Genomic DNA, 19,086 nt, shown 5'->3' on the forward strand with positions numbered 1-19,086 from the left:
ACTAAAGGACGGAAAGTACCTTCTCTGGCCACACCATCAGGAACAATATGATGGGGTGCAAGATCCCCGCGGCAAAGAACGACAAAAAGTGAGGCCTTCTCCTTCAATGCAGGAGCACTCATTTACAACATTTATCTTTATTAGAGATTGAGCCCTCACTCCTTATTTGGATGGAATAAGAACCATATGTTCCTCCCAAAAACATTACTTTGTTTTACAGAACCCACTTCCACCAGGTCAGAGTTTGTACAAATGTTTGTATCTGTCTGTCCTACTATCGAAATTCCCAAGACAATTTTTGTAATCAACCAAATTTTGCTTCTGTATCCTTAGTGTGTTATAAACATGCATGACTGCTCCTCCACTAAAGGCCGACGCTGTGAAAAATAGCGGCAATAAAACAAATAATTATCAGTAAACGTTTAGGGGTCGAATCCGATTCTGAAATTTTTTTTTTCGTACGACTCGTATCCGTAATTTTTTACGCACGAATCGTACAAGTCCCGTCCGACCCGTGAAGTACGATTCGTACGGGAAAAATACATACGGATCGGCCCGATCCATACGAATCGGATCGGGAAAAGTTGTACGAGACGGACCCGGACACTTTTCCATACGAATCGTAAAAATACAGTCCGACCGTACAAGTACGATCCGGACCAGCTTTCCGATTTACGAATCGGACGGAAAACGTCCTGTTCAAGGGGAATGACTTTACCCGCTACGAAGCAAACTTTGTACGACTCGTATCCTGGTAAAAGTTGTTCCTGGGGTGCGAGTCGTACAGGGGTACGAGTCGTACAGGCCCCCCCCATGCATATGTACGCACCTTACAACAACATCGCGTATGTACGCATCGTTGGTGTACGCACTGTACATACGCAATGTTGGTGTACGCACCGTACATACGCAATGTTGGTGTACGCACCGTACATACGCAATGTTGGTGTACGCGTCGTACATACGCAATGTTGGGGTACGCACCGTACATATGCAATGTTGGGGTACGCACCGTACATACACAACGCATGGGGGTGTATGCCTGTACGACTCGTACCCCTGTACGAGGGGCACCCCTGGGAACATGTCGGAGTACGACTCATACCGCGGAGAACGTCGTGTATGACCGAGTCGGACACACAAAAAAACAGAAGCAAATACAACGAAACGAGTCGTACTGAACCACGGACACTGTAAAACAGCACAAGGAGGGTCTATTCGACTCGCACAACACCACAAAACACGCCTACAGTGCACAAAACATGGAAATGACTGACCTGGCCACATCCAAACAGGCAAACAGAGGGGCAAACTCACAACCACCCCTTATAACACACACACCAAAAATTCAAACTGAGGCCCACCCACAAATGGACCAATAAAAAGGGCCCACACACACAAACCATGAGCCTTTGCAACAGACTCACTGCAGCTAGAGAGCACACACCAACAACTGCACCCATTCACCTTAACATATACACCTTCACACAACCTCCTTAACACATACCCCCTCTTCACATTCCGACACACACCTTCACATTCAGACCCACACACCCACAACCATCCACACCCTCACCCCACACCATGCCCACAGACAAGAATACAAAGTTCACAAGGGAGGAGCTGGAGATCCTTGTCAATGAAGTCATCAGAGTCGAGCCACAGCTGTTTGGAACATTGGTCAGACAGACCAGCATAGGCGAAAAATCACGCCTGTGTCAGAGGATCGTCGATAGGGTGAATGCTGTTGCACCCATCAGAAGGACCAGGACTGAATGCCAAGCCAGGTGGTACGATCTGCGGAGGTCAGTCAAGCGAAAAATGAATGATGACTACGCCCAGAGCAACATCATTGGAGGTGGTGGGCTCCGCAGACCAGTACATTTCCATCCCTGGGAGGAGAAGGTGATGGCCCTGCTTCTGTCGGTGGGAGTACATGGACTTCAAGGACTTCCAGAGCCTGGTGAGTACACAAACAACTTATGTAACATGGGGTAATGGCATCCACACCCCAAGAACACAAAATGCACGCAACTACCCCCAAGCCCTCACCGGCCAGAACCACAGTCAAAAACAACGCTAATGCCACTAACATGTGTATGCCCCATTGAGAAAGCAAGGCCATGCTATGTCCCATGCTACACGAAGCACTAACCCAAGAATGGATGTCCGGTATGCTGGGAGGGTGGGTGTCACAAAACGCATTGTTGAACTCCAAATCAGACACAATTGCCCTCATCCCATATGGCCCAGGTACATACCCATACACCATGCGCAATGCACAGGGACTGGGAAAGTACTGACAAGATAGCTGACACTTGGCCCTGGTGTAGGCAGCACAAGGCCCTCCTGTGACCAGTGCAAACACAAACACCAAGAGAACAAGGTCAGATATCTAGGACAGGAACTCACACTCACTGTCATGGCAGCATGCTCCATGGGGGGACAGCTACATTACCTGGGAGCCCCAGTGCCAAATCACACTACACCCACCAGCAGGCCCTGTCACACAAACCTCTTACACAAGCAGACACCCCCGGGACAGGCAATGGATTTACCCACTGTCACAATGGACATGTAACACAACAAGACCAATACATAGCCGAAGAAGCATCCAAGCCAAAAATCTACATGTCAAAGACTCAGGAGAACATATCAATCTGTCCCCCGCAAAATACCCATCCACAAGTGAACATTGAGGAGAATGCTAGGCACATACAACTACCTGGAGGAACAGTGCCAACTTGAATGTGTATGAAACATGGATGTTGCATGAAACAGCATTAACATTGTCTGACTCTCACACACGTGGCAACGTGATGAATCTCCCCCCAACAGTGGGGGTGAAGAATCACAGTCCCAGGCTCGGGAGGAACCTGATCCCACCGGCAGCGACACCTCTCAACACTCCGCGGATGACCCCGACCGACCTGGACCCTCTGGTGTCCAAGCCCCTGCAGCACCTGGTTCAGGAACATCTGTGCCAACCACCACCCCCATTCCTGCCACATCCCAGGAGACACCGAGGAGCCGTGCCCGCAGTGAACAACTGAGCCAGTCTGACCAGGAGGGAGAAGGTGCGCCGGGCACCCAGGAGGAGGCAGACAACACCGCCACTGCCATCCCTCAGGGGTCCCGTAGACCCGATGTGCCCACAATGGCAGCCCAGGCACGTGTTGGCAGGGGTGGTGTGAGTGTAGGCAGGCGGAGGCGAGAACCTGACCAGCCAGCTGAAGGGACCGGTATGTCACACATACACCACATCATGGACGCATACTGGCGTGACACCAAGAAGTTCAGCCAGGTAGTGGGGACCCTCACAGAGATAAAGGGGACCCTCACAGAGATGAAGAACCAGCAGGCCGAGCAACACGCCAGTCAACAAGAACACCAAGGACGGATGGAGGCAAGACTCGTTGAGCTCCTGGCGGTGCAGAGGGACATAAGCCATTCACTCCGTCGGATCGCCGACAACATGGGCAACTCTCCCTGTGCCACCAGGCGAAGACCACCACCAGCCACAGGGAGGGAGGAGGAGGAGGAGGAGGATTCGTCCGACGGAGCGTCCCAAGCATCGTCAAGGCCTGCATCTGAGGGTCCCCCGAGGAAGGTGGGTCGTCCACGGAAAAGACCGTGAGAGGCAGCGGCCCATCCACATCTCCCAGGTCACCTGGCCTGGCACCTGGCCTTCATGTGCGACAGTATCACATCATTGACTGACATTATCTGCCACATGGACTTGCTGGTCACGGTCTGACCAATGATGCCAAACACTGTGGTCTGGACTCTGCTGACTTCAAATGCCAAGGATCCCATCTCCCCCTGTGAACTTTGGATTCTATGGTCCCTGTATTGCACCTTTTTCGTGCACAAATCACGCCCCGACCTATAATACAAAAAAGAATAATTGAAATTTTATGTTGCAGTCATTTAGCATGAGTCCACAACATACGTGTGGGGATATGTCAAAGTATGCCTGAGTGTGGAACTAACTCCAGCTATCCATACACTAGGATCTGAGTCCGGTCGAGGACACACATGGGTCACAATGTATCATCAAATACAGACATGGAGCCCAATACTCACCCGTGATGGCCTCAAGCTGCTGAGGGGGGGCTTGCAATACTGCTCGGACACACCAATTTGGAAGAGTATCATGAAGGCGTAGAGGTCATGGGTCATGTGGAGGTTCCCGGGGAGGGAGTCCCATTTCTGCTTGGCATGGTGGGAGAACTATCTCCTGCATGCAGTTGTTCTGTGGATGTGATGAATGGTGGCCAGGGCAAGGTTGGCTGCACGGAGTTGGGCCAACGGGGTGTTGGATGACAGACGTCCAAGTTCGGTTTTGGGTCTGGGGTTGTGGACTGCCTCCTGAGTGTGGTTGAGGAGTCTGAAGGTGATCCTGCAGCAGACAGTTAGCCATTGTAGCTATCTCAGGTGGACAGTGATGTGGCTGGGGCGGGGGATGTTGAAGATGAGGTGTGCGGATGCACCCTGGATGTGGACAAGTTCTCCTGCAGTTTTGCTGTTGTTCCTCCGTAGAGGGCGGTGCTGTAGTTGACCCGGCTGGTGTCGTGGACCTGGGCGACGGTCTGTCTTGCCTTGGAGTGGATCTATCTGTGGATCATTTGCAGCATGCGGAGGGTGTTGCAGCATGAGGTACAGATGGTGTTGAGTTGCATGGTAATTGTGAGAGATGAGTCCATGATGAACACCAGCTTGCGTGCGTGGCCACTGGGTGATGGTGCGGTGCCCAGGCCGGTGGGACACAAGAAGTTGACCCAGCCATAAGTTGACAATCCTCAGATGATGACCTCAGTCCTGTCCAAGTCCAGCCTCAGGTGGCTGATGTTCAGCCATTCGTTATCGGATCTCATGCCTTCTTGAAGGTTGGATCTGGCAATGGCTGGGTCTTTGTTGAGGGTGAGGAGCAGCTGGGCGTCAATGGCATACGAGATGATGATGAGGTCGTGTGCGCATGTGATGGTGGAGAGGGGGGTCATGGAGACATTGAAGATCGTCACGTTGAGAGATGAGCCCTGGGGCATGGGCCAGATGACCCCAGTGTACTACATGCTGAAGGGTGGAGGCCGACTCCCTGGGCCTTGCTGGTGAGCTACTTGTTGATTTAATCCTGGGCCCTCCTCTGGATACCAGTGTTGGAGATGTGTGAGCTGACAGTGTGGTAGCACATGGTGTAGAATGCCGTTGAGAGGTCAAGGGGGGTGGTCTCACCATTGTTGAGCAGGGCAAAGTTGTCGTTGGTGGCAATGATGACGTTTGCCGTGGTGTGATTACTGTGGAAGATGGTCTGGTGCCGGTTGCCTGGAGCTGTTTGAGTGGAGGAAGTTTGTCAGTTGCTCGTTGAGTGTCTTCCTGATGACATTTGCTGGGTAGGGAAGCAGGGTGATGTTCCAGGAGATCCTGCGGTACTGCTGTCCGTTGTTTAAGAAGGGCCTGGGTCTCTGCATGCCTCCAGCTCCCATGGAATGTGGCAAACTCAAAGGAGACATTCATGACGTGCTGGACGTGGGCTTCAAGGATGGGGAATGATGTGGTTGAGATGTTGTGTGGGAAGGGGCCTGATGGAGAGCCAGAGTGGATGGTGCACATGAGCCAGGTGGTGTATTTGCTGCTGATGGGAGTCCAGAACCTGAGGGGGGTTTGTCCCACGGATAATAGTGCTGTCTGCCTCTGTGTGCCAAGGCTGTTGTGTATGTCGATGAGCTTGCAGTGGTAGAAAATTGCAAGGGATTTGATCTGCCTTGCAAGGGTGGGGTGTCTTTTGGAAGGAGAGCTGCTGTCAGTTCACTCACAATGCTGATGAGCTCCTTGATGTCGTGTGTTTTGGTGCCTCAGCCCTCAGCGTTTTCCAGGGCTGTAAGGTAACTGATGGTTCTTTGTGTTGCAAGGTTTGCACAAGAGTCTGGCTAGATCTGTATGAGTCCAGTAGGTCTGCCTTGTCCCAGGTGGCTTAACAGTTGTTGTGCTTCACAGGAAAGTCCATCAATGTGGCAAGATTGTTGGATCAGTTGCTGATCCAGTGTGTGAGGTTGCAGGGTGTGGCGGTGGTGTTGGTTCGAGTGTCCCACACAGCATGTCTGTGGTGACTTACATCAAGCATCTTTAGGGGATCGGTAGCGGGGTGTGGGGCAGTGTGTTGCTTGTCGGAGACGTGGATGCAAATGTTGATGGACCAATAATGGATGGTGGTGTGGTTCTCCTCCAGCAAGAATTTACTGGCCCCCAGCCACATGTAGCCTGTGGAGGTGAGGGGGTGCGTGCAGATGTACGTGTTGATGGCTTAGCGGAATTGTGGATGTAGGCCTGGACATCTGTAGATGAGTGTTACTCTGAGGGTTGCCAGGGGGTTGGTGCAAAACCGGATTTGTGACTCTGAGGGTGTACTTGTGAATAAATTGCAATTCATCCTCCGGGATTGTTGGTGCCGTCCCTGCGGGTGATCATGTATCCGTCTGAGATGGCAATGAAGAAGTTGTGTGCTGAGGATGCTTTTATCCAGGTTACTGTCATGAAAGTGATGTGTGGGGCTGCTGTGTTGAGGAGGTAACAGAGTCCAATGGCGTGCTGGTGGACGGAGCGGGTGTGGAGTAGGAGGCTATGACCTGGTTGTTCTGACAGGGTCTGGTAGGCGGGGCAGTGCTGTGTAGGCAGTTGGAGTTGCACACTCAGCATGCGAAGCTGTCGTGTGTGCGCTTAGGGGTTGCCTGATAGCAGGCGGTTGATTGTCTGGTGGACATTGCTTGGAGGGTGGCTGCAGCATGAGCCTGTTGTGTGACATGGGTCATCCAAGGACCAGAGGGTCGTGCACTGTGCACGTTGCAGGCGCAGACGGTCCTGCCTTTGGCACGGCGTTGGCGCAACAGTGGCACAGACAAGCTGCTGGCTGCATTAAGGATGGGTGGAGGGGGGAAGGGAGAAGCATTTTGGAGGTGTGTGGGATGCAGAATCAGGGCACTCGATGGGGCGGTGCCGCAGGTGAGGCAGCAGCAGGCGGAAGGGTTGAGAAACTAGGCAAAAAGTAGCACACAAAGACAAGGAGGTCAGAAAGGCACAGTGCAACAGGTGTATGTAAAGGAAGGAGTGTCAGGTTACTCATGGGTCACTCCGAGAAAATGTATGAACAATCACCAAAAATGACGGCCACAGGATCAGGCAACAAAATGCGGAGCTGCGCATAGGAGACACACCATCAGCAGGCGTTGACGTCCCGTTGTGGGGAGCAACCTACACAAATACATACACAACCAGGTACTTCATGCACAATAGAGATTATTAGCCATGAAGAACTGCATGCATGTTGCTCAAGTACACATACACTCATATGCTCAATCTTTGACAATTATGCCATAGATGACGCATGCAAACTGGCAAGAGATCTGCAGTGACAGAGATGAGGCACTTTGGATTGTGGTGAACACCTTTATTACACAAACTCACACAAAGGGAAATGCATCCATATGAATAGACTCACAGGTCAGTTGACATAACATGTGGGACATACGCTGGACACCCCCTTCACAACACGGATGTTGTAAATCCCAATGAACTGGCACACAAGTTAAGGGGATGAGCCAAACACATCCTGCTGGACACGGAGAGGCTGTAATTCCCCATAGAGCCTGTTGTTGTGATGTCCCACACTATGTCCACCCGTAGCATCCGCAATGTTTCAGAGGCAAGGTTTACACACATTGATGCCTTCATCAGACTCCACACTCCACTACAGATGACTGTCAAGAAGGGTGACTATCATGTCATGGGAGTGATGCTACATGTTATATGCTCCATGGTGAGAAGACATGTATGCATGGTACCACAACATGCACAGAAGCAGTGCCCACACATTCCCAACCCGTACCACCACCAAAAAGCCTTGCTGCAATCCTTACCCAAACTGACATCTCCACATGTCCGTGCATGGAACGCTGATTCAGCACACGTTGCAATCCTCATGAGGAATAGCAGGAGGACAACGATGACACAAGCAGACAACAGGCGCATAAAACCTGGGAATGACAGACACACAAGAAGTCACCTAAAACAATTCTCGCCGTACACATGGTCAGTTACGAAACATGAACAATGTTGGACACATGCAAATTTCAAAGAAAGTCTCTCCGCAAAACTGTGTGGCATGACATCATCACTCGAGTGACACATCAGAACACACATCAAAGTCACTTTGCATTCATGCAGCTGGACACACACACGTCAGCGCACGTATTGACGTCCTGCCAGTCCGCTTTCCATTTTGACCAACGCTAGTATTTTTACTTCCGCGTCCTCCGACCACGGGATTCCAATCGGGAACCGCACGGAGAGCTGCATTCCAGTGAGAGACAGCACGCCTTTTCCATTGACTACGAGATTTCACATAGGATGCAAGGTATGACTTGCATCGCAGTCTCCGGCCGTATTTTAGAACTTTGAAAGGCCAGATTTTTTCGTCTGGCGCGCAATACTTATAACTCTTCATCGTTTTTTCCTTATTAGATAGTAATAGACGAATGGACTTTCACACGACGAAAGGAGACATTGGCCCCGCACACAGTGTACTGACTGTGGCTGCGTTTGTAGAATTGGTAAGACTTGGGTTCTCATTCGTGTAACGCGCCCTTCATACATATTGGGTATGGCATTTAGATATTGAGATCTGATTTAGTCCCCCATTTTCCATTTAGATTTGTGTTCTCGTCGTAGTTTATTGGCTGCTCTTCAAAGAAACTTTAGGAATTGCTGCGGATTTTGGTAACTTTTATGTACTTTGTAAACGGCGTTTTTACGTATCTGGTGATTACACACGTGTGTTTGGCTGGCCTAATTCTGGTTTTTTAGTAGCTTTCCTGATAAAGTTGACTTTTTACTGCACGGGTGTCATCACATCCCCCCTTTTTTGGTGGTAGTTTCTTTCTATTTATGAAGTGACCCTCACAATTGGTGTGTATTGTGAACTGCTTTATACTGCCACCCTCAGAGAGGTTCTACATATCATTTAAACTTTGTATATAATTGATGTACATATATAGATAGGTGTATATATTGTAATATGTGTTTGTGTTTATATTTTAGATATTGTGCCAGGAGATATATCCTTATAGACCCTAGTCCTGATGAGGCCCCCAAGCAAGTTGGGCTGAAACGCGTCGACTATTGTTTTGTATTAAGAGCCCCGGAAGAATTTAAACCCTTTTTTTCAAATTGAGATAGAGACAGTACCAATAAATTAGATTGGGGGCTAATACCGTTTTCCTCTCCCCAGTACTGTCCCATGGGGCGACTCTAATGCTATGGAATGCTTATGATAATAATGGTTGCATCCATTATATATATATTTGTTGTAGGGGAATAAGGAAGTGACTAAATGTCCTTTGTTTTGTATGTGTTTTTTTGTTTTTTTGAATAATGGATTGTTGCTTATTCAATTTTGTATGAGATGAATATTTGAAATCGTCTTGATATGTGGATAAAAAGAGATTTATCGAGCGAAACTGTGTCCGAACAATGGTATAATTAATGGATGATTTATTTCAACATATAAGTAATTGTTTGTGAAGGAGTAATTTATGGTATCCTTCATGTTATGAAAGAAATATCTGTTTGATCTGTTCCGTCGCATCATTTTGTTTGTTGTTAGGACACACACATTGCAACACATGCCACTCAATGCTACAAGCTTGCACACTCATACCCAGTGACTCACCATTATGAGAAGAAGTTGCGTTTGAGCTGACTCCGGATATCATCCTCCTCCTCCTCCTCCTCCTCCTCATCACTTGCCTCGTGACCAAGCCCTTGATCCTCCACGGGTGGATGTTCCTGCTCATCCGGATCCAGGATGAGTGGCACTACCTTCTCAACTGCCATGTTGTGCAGAATGCAGCACACAATGAAGATTTTGCAGACCTTCTCCGGTGCATATGGGAGGGACCCGCCTGTCTGGTTAAGGCACCGGAATCGGCTCTTCAGGAGGCCAAACGTCCTCTCAATCACTCGCCTGGTCTGCCCGTGTGCATTGTTGTAACGGTGATCTGCAGCTGTTCTTGGGTTGCGGAGAGGTGTCAGTAGCCATGGCATGTTGGGATATCCAGAGTCACCTACATGGAAACATCATGTAAATAAGTGGGTCAGGAGATGCCGTAAGAGCCAAAGATACCGCAACACACAGGACAAACAGAGTATTGTCCTGGCATCAGGAGACAGGTGCGGGTATTGATGACTGTGCCATCCCACTGCTGCTGTGCATGACACAGTTGGACTACAGACACACATGTGGCAAGTGGCAAGGTGATGTGTGCCACATAGTACCCAATCACACATGACATGTGTCCACAGGTCATCACACATCAATGGTGCAACTAGATGAGATGACCTGTGCAATATCACTGGCTGCCACACCTAGGGCCTGCAGATGAAAGTATGCAATGACAAGTACTTGATGGACATCCTTGTGCGACTCGCAGCCCTCCATTCCTGGCGTGTGTATGCCTCGTATCACCATTGTAAGCATGTGAAACACACCGTACCCCCGCATTCATTGCGTGTGTATGCCCCGTATCACTATTGTACTAGTGCCGTACCTGTACGTGTAAAACGCACCGTACCCCCGCATTCATTGCGTGTCTACGCCCCGTATCACTATTGTACTGGTGCCGTACGGGTACGTGTGAAACGCACCGTATCCCCGCATTCATTGTGTGTGTACACCCCCTATCACTATCGTACTGGTGCCGTACCTGTACATGTGAAACGCACCGTACCCCCGCATTCATTGCGTGTGTACTCCCCGTATCACTATTGTACTGGTGCGGTACGGGTACGAGTGAAACGCACCGTACCCCTGCATTCATTGCGTGTGTACGCCCAGTATCACTATCGTACTGGTGTCTTACCTGTACGTGTGAAACGCACCGTACCCCCGCATTCATTGCGTGTGTACGCCCTGTATCACTATTGTACTGGTGCCGTACGGGTACGTGTGAAACGCACCGTACCCCTGAATTCATTGCGTGTGTACGCCCCGTATCACTATTGTACTGGTGCCGTACCTGTACATGTGAAACGCACCGTACCCCCGCTTTCATTGCGTGTGTACGCCCCGTATCACTATTGTACTGTGAAATGCACCGTACATGTGTGTGGATTTCAAAATTACATAGGGGACACATAGGGGACAAGTTTTAGGCCCAAAATGCATGCTGGTTGTCATGGATACAGAGTTTTCAGTTGCAATGTGTCCATCAGGTGTCCTGGAACAGTCAGTTGGCAAAAAAATACAATGTTGCAAAGTGGTTGTTGACTTGACATGATGCTTAAAATTTGAACGATGCGAATGCATGTCATTGGTGTATGTTTAAAGGGATTGGAGTAAGCGTACGATGCGAATGAGTCTGACCAATCACTATGTACTCCTCTAAATGAATGCCCCTCAGCAAGACAGATATAAGGCAGCCAGAACCCATGAGAGGGCACTTGCCTGCACAACTTTCGAGTCGACCACACTGCTGCTGTCTCTGCTTCCTCTGGACCATGTTGCGTACTTTGGAGAGGGCCCAGCCATTCACCCTAGAGGAGAATGAGGCGTTGCTGGACTGCCTCCTCCCACAGTACCTCAAGCTGTATGGGAGACCAAGGGAGCAGGTGAGTGCTGACTCCACTACCTTTGCCTATGCACCTGTTGTGTGACTGTCAATATTGTGTCCAGGAGGAACAGACATGCTATGTGAAACGAAGCTACACCTGCATTCATTGCGTGTGTACGCATCGTACCCATAGTGTCGGTTAGAATCGTATCACTGTTGTAATGTTGCCATAAGCGGTGTAAAACACTACCTTTGACTGTGCACCAGTTGTGTGACTGTCACTTCTGGCATTGTGTCCAGGTGTGACAGACATGCAATGTTGTTTAGAGTGGGTCCCAGGCGGGGGACATGCTTATGTCTCTCATGCAGAGCATCATGTAGTTCCTGTGTGCACTCCTCACTTGCATTGTGCTTACTGTGACATTCACTGCATAGTGCATGACACATTCAGCCTGGCAAATCCTTGGTGACTTTTTTTCCTATTGTCCTGAGGTGATTCAGTGCTCCCCCCGGTATGACAGGTGACTGTACCTACAGATGTGTATGAGTTGAGTGGACCTGTGGTGAGAGTGTCCAAATGATGTGTACGACCTCATGGACATTAATGTGTGTGAATGTTCCTTGTCATGTGGGTGAGTGTCTATGTGGAGTGTTGCACCACAGCTTCATGGAGGAGGCAACAGCTCTACCCATCTGATGTGACAAGTAAGCCGTGCTGTGTGTCTGACTTGCAGAGCTAGCACGACACCTGTGACTCCCCACAGGCAAGTGGCACATGTGCAGAGTGAGGGTTGTATCCGCTGTTGTCACTGACAGGCGAGTGATCTGTGCCTGGGTGTGTCTGTCTAGTCTGCTGAGGGTGCGTCAGTGGAGTGGGACATGTGACTGCTTGGCACGTGCTGTCCTTCGCCTGCTGTTGCATGTGCTGCACAGTGTGTGCCATGATCAGTGAGTGTGTCGCACCCTTTATGCCACCTGTTGACTTTCAATGCCATGTAGTGCATTGGGGCTTGCACACAGGCCAATTTCTCATTGAGAATGATGCAATTCCTGTCAGCATCCTATGCCCTGTTCAACATATCAAAGATGTTCAAATGTGTGTCTCTGGGACATGGAGCAGGTGTAGTGATGTTGTCTCACTTTGTCATCCTGACAGGTAACTGCCTACGAGAAGATGTTGATCTGGCGGGACATCGTCAGGGCCGTGAGATCGGCGGGGGATCGTAGTCGGCGCCTACCACTGGTCAGAAAAAGGTGGCAGGATATCCGGTGATGGACCCAGTGGATCGCCCGGGTCCAGCTGGGGATCGACCCTCCTCGCCCCCACGGCGGGCGCCGACGCCTGACCGCCCACATGATCCGTGTCCTGGTGGTGGTCTTCCCTGACCTCGATAGGCAGTAACAGGAGAGACTGCAGCAAGGAGGGGATAGGTACATGGCTGTTTGTTGTGTTATGTGTCACCAGCTTTTGGAAGTGCTCTGTAGCCTGGATACACTCCCAGAGTTTATACGTGCAGTGCATTTTCTGTTCCCCAATGTCACCTGGTGCTCTTTTTCATCCCTTCCCCTCCTTGACATGTGTCCCCTGGTCTGTGTGTAATCACATTTGCACATGGTCATCTAGGGTGCTAGAAAATCAAAGTGCACATTGCTTTCCGCATCATGTGGGAGGGTGGTCTGTCACTTGTGTTGGTACCTTGCCTATGCCATGACCTGTTCACTATGTTGGGGGTCCATATTTGTTGGCACTGATGATGAGTCTCAACATAGGAGTGTGAGGTTTCAACTGAACACCCTTGCAGCATGCATGACCAATGTTGTAGCCTCAGACATGATGTGCATGAGTGGGAGATATGCATAGTGCCATGACAGTTGCTCATGGTAGAGTCAGCTCATTCCAGTAACACGGAGCAGTGTGCCCACTACAGTCCCCTGAGACACCCTGGCCTCCTAATCATGTGTGTCATCCAACACTGTGCACATTCTCTGTGGGTTCAGCATAGGTCTGCCACTGTGGCATTGTTCCCTGGCCTAGTTTGTATTTTTCCAATGTGTGCTACATGTGTCCACTGGACAGGGATACACCATTTGGCTTGTGCATACTCACACTGGGCAGTGCCTGTGTGGCTTTTCACAACAATCTGTTGATGGTTGTTTGTCACAAATATGTGTTGCGAGCCCCACGAGGTGATGTTGTGTCAAGTTGATGCTGCACAGTGGTAACCCTGATTAAGAGGTGTCACTTCTTGATGTGTATCAATCACATTGACTCAGGTATGGGGGGGTTGTGCGGGAGAGGCCTACATGGGCACCCCTGATTTTTCCTTGCCAGCTCTGACCTGTGGGAATTGGCTGTACAAAGAATCGCCGTGCAGTGCCCCTGTGATGGTGGCCAGTGCTTAATGTTCGTGCTTTGCAGCCTGTGTCATTTTTTTAAAAACATGATTTCTGCTCATACATTTTTGGCACCTGTGTGTGGTTCAGATGCAACGCAGTTTGGTCTTTGTGTGCTGACATCTGTGTGGACATTCTGGCTTGCCACGAGGGTGTCTCCACAGTACAGCTATGCTTTTTTACAACCCAATTGCAGGCCCATTAGCTTTTGCATTGTCCTGGGTTTGGACATGTGTGCCACTCCACATGACAGGCAGTAGGTCATATGTGTAGCCAACTGTGTCATCAGGTAATGGATGGCCATGTGACAACTGACATAATTCAAGTTGTTAGTCAAAACAAATTGTACCTTGGCACTCACAGCACTTGTCAACAGTTCTTCATGTTTTAAATGTGGTAATTTGATGATTTGTGTTAAGAACACTAATGTGCCTGCATGAAAGATGTCTCCCAAGGAAGTGCACACCAAACAACATTTCCACTTTCATAGAACACGCTGGCACCTTTTCAAAGAAGCCACTGTTAGAATTAAATGGTGTTGCAGATTCTCCATATACATGTTCCCACAGTGGTCTTGATTTTGTGAAACTCCTTTGTTGTTGGTGATACAAACTAACGAGTGTCAAGACACCAAGACCTCCGTGGGCCCATGTATATGTACTTTCTGCAACACCATTTATTTCTAACAGTGGCTTCTTTGAAAAAGGTGCCAGCTTCTTCAATGACAGTGTAAATGTCGTTTTGTGTGCACTTCCTTGGGAGACATCTTTCATGCAGGCACATTAGTGTTCTTTTCACGAAATGGCGAATTGCCACATTCAATACATGTTGATTGTGTAAAGTATTGTGAGTCCCAAGGTACCAACATTTTTTCGTTTTGTGTTCCAAAGTACTTATAGGTCTCTGAGTGTGGTGACACCTTGAGTATTGAGGTGTGTTAGTTGACCTTGGGTGCACCACTACTGTTTCTTTCAGGGTAAACAAGAGGTGCCATGACTTCATTGTATTGCTGTGCTCACCTGTTCACAGACACTAGCTTCTCAGTGTATTTCTCATTCAAGTTGTGGCCTGGTGTGTTCTTTTTTTCCTTGTATCCAAGTGGCATAGTGGGGCTACCAACTGGGCAGTACAGGGCTTACATATGTGCGGAGTAATCTAGCTGTTACTCATGATGCATTGCCTGATATGCACTGGGACCTATTGTTTGTGTGCTCATGCGTCAGATGTATACAGGTGACTGATGCATTTCGGTTTCTTCTCCTTGCCCACAGCACCATCATCCCCAACAGATGGAGACACCTGCACGGACCTGGAGGAGAGACCCAGCGACAGTGCCACCATTGCTGTCGAGTCTGAGGGAGCCAGTGGCACGGAGGGTGAGGGGAGTCAGTCCGAGGACCTGTCTGGAGGCTATACCACCTACGACGCTGACTTCCTCGAGGAGGCGGAGGCTGCTACACCACCTGGCAGCAGCCCCACATCTGTCCCCGCCTCCTCCGTTACCATCTCCGCCCTCCCAGTTGCTCCCGTTCCTTCTGTCCGTGCAGAGGCCCACCATGTCTCCTTCGGCCCCGGCACCGCACCCCCTGCCCCTGTCACCCCTGCTGCCCTCAGTTAAGAGTCTGTGGACATACTGCAGCAGTTGCAGGTTGGGCAGGCATCGGTCCTGACTGTCCTCCATGGCCACACTACACTGCTCACACAGATGGTTTCATTCATGGCGGGCATGTCAGCAACGATGTGTGACCAACGCAAGATTCTGTGGTCCATGGACTCTTCCCTGACGGCAGCAGTTACTCTCCTGAAGCGCTCCGTCCCCCCCCTACCCCGGACCCATCCACACTTCCCTCTCACATACCTGTCCAACGCACACCCAGACAGTCACGAGCACGCACCCCACCAGACACAGGCAGCACACCCGCAAGTAAGGCGAAGCGCACACCTCCTGGCACGCACACTTAGGGGGATGTAGGCACACCCACAGCGTCTGAGGACAGACGACATACACGCAGCCACAGTCACAGTCCGCAGTCCTCACAACCCTGTCCCTCCAAAACCACTCCCCTTGGCTCCTCTGCCAAATGCTCACCCAAGCAGCTCTTTCTGGCTGAGCTGGACCTCGCCCCGCTGAGCCACCACCCCACAAGCAGGCGAGGAAGTCCCCGGGCACGGGAGTTGAGTCCCCCACCACATCGACCCGCTCCCCCAAGAGCGCTGCACCCCATCCCTCGCCCACCACACCCTCCCTTGACCCTGGGGAATCCTCAGGTGCAAGGGTTGTGCTGGACATACTTGCAGCGGTGTGCAGCGCCGAGCTCGCCTCCACCTTCGGCGCTGACCCACCCCCTGTGGTGGAGACGTCCACCCCTGTACCCACCACATATACCCTTCCCCCTCCTGTCCCTGCGGTGCCTGGTACTGCCCCCGATGATGCCCCACCACCGTTCGACAAACCTGGAGGTTCATTTGTGCAGGCAAGCTAGGGGTAGACGCGGTCCCCTACGTCCCCTCTTGGACTTTACATATGGACTGGCCATTGGCCTGTGTAAATAGTCTATTTGTTGAATTGTTTTTTTTGTACTGACTAAAGCCTCTTGTTTTACTTTCAACACTATTGCATTTCAGGTACTTGATGTTGGTGATGAGGCTCCTGGAGTTGGTGTTCTGGTAATGTGTTAGGGTTCTGAGAAATGTTTTTGTATGATGGTCATGAGGTGGACCATGGTATCTGTGTGCCATCACAATGTCTCTGCAAAGAATCATTGGTAGTGTGTGTTCATTTTGTTTTGAGACATTGTCCCAAGGAGTGTTCCTTCCTCTGTGGCACCTGACATCTTCCCTGCAAACAGTTGCACAATTGTTGTGCTGACCTGTGTCAACATTTCCTTTGTTGGTGACGGATCCCTTCAACAATGGCCATGCCTGCTCACCGATGTCTCCTGCTGAATCGTCTGTGCCATCCTTGCTAGTCACTGTACTTGTGTTTTGAGTATGTAGAAAGGCCTTCAGGGACAAATTCACCCTTTTCAGCACTATGCATGTGTGTAATCACGGCCTACCACACAAATGGTGCTTGTTATGCAGGGTATTTGGGCACCTGACTCACAATTGTGGGTATTGTATCTAGGGGAATTCCACCCTATTCCTTCCATGAGAGACAACATCTTGGTGGCTGGACCAGCACCTGGACATTCCTATCACTCATGGGATGTGCGTGACAGTGTGTGTTCCCTTTGGCTATCTTAGTTTTGTAGGCAGTTACATGACTATACAGTCTTGTGGCATGGTATCAGGGTGTGTATTGTGCTGCATCCGCCATGGGTGGGTATGCATGTGTTATTTGTCCTCACACCCAAATGTGGTGTGTCATGCAGTGGGTGAAAGACATCCATCCTCCTGGGAGTGGGACACTGCTGTCAGTGATGTGTTGTTATAGCACTATCATCATAGTCCAAAGTTAGGAATGCGTCCATACCACCATGTAGGTGTGGTCATTTGATAATGAGGTACACCCCCCCATATCTCTGTCCACTGCTGGGAGTCCTCTGCACCCACCCCCATGTCTCTGTCCACTGCTGGGAGTCCTCTGCACCCACCCCATGTCTCTGTCTACTGCTGGGAGTCCTCTGCACCCACCCCTCATATTGCAGGCCACTGCTGGTAGTCATATGCACCCACCCCTATGTCTCTATCCACTGCTGGGAGTCCTCTGCACCCACCCCCATGTCTCTGTCCACTGCTGGGAGTCCTCTGCACCCACCCCCATGTCTCTGTCCACTGCTGGGAGTCCTCTGCACCCAACCCTCATATTGCAGGCCACTGCTGGTAGTCATATGCACCCACCCCCATGTCTCTGTCCACTGCTGGGAGTCCTCTGCACCCACCACCATGTCTCTGTCCACTGCTGGTAGTCCTCTGCACCCACCCCTCATATTGCAGGCCACTGCTGGTAGTCATATGCACCCACCCCCATGTCTCTGTCCACTTCTGGGAGTCCTCTGCACCCACCCCCATGTCTCTGTCCACTGCTGGGAGTCCTGTGCACCCACCCCCATGTCTCTGTCTACTGCTGGGAGTCCTCTGCACCCACCCCTCATATTGCAGGCCACTGCTGGTAGTCATATGCACCCACCCCCATGTCTCTGTCCACTGCTGGGAGTCCTCTGCACCCACCCCCATGTCTCTGTCCACTGCTGGGAGTCCTTTGCACCCACCCCCATGTCTCTGTCCACTGCTGGGAGTCCTCTGCACCCACCCCTCATATTGCAGTCCACTGCTGGTAGTCATATGCACCCACCCCATGTCTCTGTCCACTGCTGGGAGTCCTCTGCACCCACCCCCATGTCTATGTCCACTGCTGGGAGTCCTTTGCACCCACCCCCATGTCTCTGTCCACTGCTGGGAGTCCTCTGCACCCACCCCTCATATTGCAGGCCACTGCTGGTAGTCATATGCACCCACCCCCATGTCTCTGTCCACTGCTGGGAGTCCTCTGCACCCACCCCCATATGTCTGGACACTGCTGGTATTCATCTGCACCCACCCCTATATGTTTTGTCCACTGCTGATATTCATCTGCAGCCACCCCCATATGGCTGGAGACTACGGGTATTCATCTACAGCCACCCCTATATGGCTGACCACTGCTGGGAGTCCTCTACAGCCACCCCTACATGTCTGGACACTGCTGGTATTGATCTACAGCCACCCCCATATGGCTGGCCACTGCTGGGAATCCTCTGCAATCACACACCCACCCCCTTGGAGCCGTACACTGCTGGCCTGGACCTACACACACACCAATATGAAGGAAACATGCAGGGCCAGACCGTAACCCCACATTTGTGGCGTGTGTACGCCTCATATCCCAAATGTACTGGTGCCGTACAGGTACGTGTGAAACGCACCGTACCCCCGCATTCATTGCGTGTGTACACCTCGTATCCCAAATGTACTGCTGCCGTATGGGTACGTGTGAAACGCACCGTACCCCCGCATTCATTGCGTGTGTACGCCCCGTATCACTATTGTACTGGTGCTGTACGGGTACGTGTGAAACGCACCATACCCCCGCATTCATTGCGTATGT

The 19,086-nt window shown here is 50.7% G+C and overlaps 1 protein-coding gene across 2 annotated transcripts in view; it reads right to left on the bottom strand.

Annotated features, from left to right (window-relative positions):
* Positions 1–19,086, bottom strand: part of LOC146772768 (rho guanine nucleotide exchange factor 11-like) — a 319,232-nt gene that overhangs the window by 61,147 nt on the left and 238,999 nt on the right. The gene's annotated exons all lie outside the window — the stretch shown is intronic.

This window comes from Triturus cristatus, chromosome 12 (assembly GCF_964204655.1).
Source record: "Triturus cristatus chromosome 12, aTriCri1.1, whole genome shotgun sequence".
NCBI lineage: Eukaryota > Metazoa > Chordata > Amphibia > Caudata > Salamandridae > Triturus > Triturus cristatus.